Source organism: Moschus berezovskii, chromosome 11 (assembly GCF_049115385.1).
Source record: "Moschus berezovskii isolate FMDL1 chromosome 11, NW_MosBer_1.0, whole genome shotgun sequence".
NCBI lineage: Eukaryota > Metazoa > Chordata > Mammalia > Artiodactyla > Moschidae > Moschus > Moschus berezovskii.
Genome location: NC_142470.1, coordinates 80,566,174 through 80,568,190, shown reverse-complemented (window position 1 = coordinate 80,568,190; position 2,017 = coordinate 80,566,174).

Below are 2,017 nucleotides of genomic sequence, written 5' to 3'. Positions count from 1 at the left end.
AGTGACAGGAAGCTGAGGTTTGGTTAAATGGAAAGGCAGGACTAGAACCCAGGTCTCCCAACACCCCAGTTCGGGGCTCTTTCCTCTGCACCAGGCTGCCACAACCATTGGGATTCAAACTTGAACTTCCTGGGGCTTCCTTGCTAGCTCAGTGGTAAAAAGTCCACCTATCAATACAGGGGATATGGGTTTGATTCCTGATCCAGGAAGATCCCACATGCCTTGGAACAAATAAGCCCATGTGCCACAACTATTGAGCCTGTGCTCTAGAGCCTGGGAGCTGCAACTATTGAGTCCAGTGCCCCACCTGCTGAAGCCTTCGAGCCCTAGAGCCCATACCCCACAAGAGAAGCTACGGCAATGAGAACCGTGCTCTCCACAGCTAGAGAGTAGACCCTGCTCTCAGCAACTTGAGAAAAGCCTGTGCAGCAATGAAGACCCAGCACAACCACAAATAAATAAATTTTTTTAAAAAATTGAACTTTCTGAAGGCAGAAAATGACTTACTCATCAATGTATGCCTCAGGACTTGACATATATATTCAAGAACTTTTTGTTGAATATCTTGAACTCCAGCTTGACTAATGAGAGAGACTGGCCTTTGTGAACTTATCTGAGTAGGAATAGAAAAATACAAAGTTACTACAGTACCTGCAAGCTCCTACATAATCTAGTCCCTGTTATATTTCTGATCTCATCTCCTTCTGCTTCTCCCACTGGTCACTTCACTGTGGCCATTTTGGCCTTCTTGCTGGTCTTTACACACGCCAGACATAGTCTGGCCTCAGGGTTTTTGCAATGGCTGGTCCCTCAGCCTAGAACACCCTTCCCCAGATACCCTCATGGCTAACTTGCTCACTTTCCTCAGGTCTATATTCAAACATCACCTTCTCTGAAAGGCTTGTCCCAAACACCCTATTTGAACACAAACTCTGACTCCAGTAGTTTCAGTGACTCTTACCTTGTTTTGTCTTATTCATTGGCACTGTTGTACACATGTCATATTGTTTATCATTTGTCATCTGCTTACATCTACTAGAATATAAACTCCAAGAGGGCAAGGATACACTAATGTGTATCCTTGATTCCAGCTTGTCCTTCCTGAGAGTCCCTTGTACTGCAAGGAGATCCAACCAGTCCATTCTAAAGGAGATCAATCCTGGGTGTTCATTGGAAGGACTGATGCTAAAGCTGAAACTGCAATACTTTGGCCACCTCATGCAACAAGTTGACTCACTGGAAAAGTCTCTGATGCTGGGAAAGGTTGGGGACAGGAGGAGAAGGGGACGACAGAGAATGAGATGGCTGGATGGCATCACTGACCCTGTGGACATGAGTTTGAGTGACCTCCGGGAGTTGGTGATGGACAGGGAGGCCTGGCGTGCTGTGATTCATGGGGTCGCAAAGAGTCGGACACGACTGAGTGACTGAACTGAACTGAACTGAATGTGTATCCTAAGGGCATGGAACAGTGGAGGCACACAGTAGACTCAATAAATATTACTGAATGAATGAACTTGCAAAGTGACATTTCATTTAATAGAGAAGCTTTCTTCCTCTGGTCTATCCAAGAGTATATAAGCATAACTGAGGTATAATTGATTCTTTGATACTGCAGCGTGGTCAGGGAGCAAGCAGCTGTGGCCTGAATCACTGATCTAGAAACTTTTCCCACTGAGTATAGGCCTTTTGACCTCGGGTGAGGTTCTTGCAAAATTTGTGCTTTTTTAATAAAAATACTTTTAACTGTAAAGAAAAAAAAATTATAAAAAAATAAAAAAATAAATTTTGAGAAAGTCACAAAAAAATAAATAAAATAAAATAAAATAATTTAAAAAAAAAAAGGAATAGAGGAGCATATGGAAAAAAAAAAACAGGAAAACACATTCTTCATGATAGATTTTCAGAGGGGCTCTCACGTCTCAGAATCAGTCAGAATAGCACCAAAAGGGCTACAGAGAGCAGTTCTAAAATTTGAGGAAGGGGGAAAGAATGTGGTAACAGATCCATTAACATT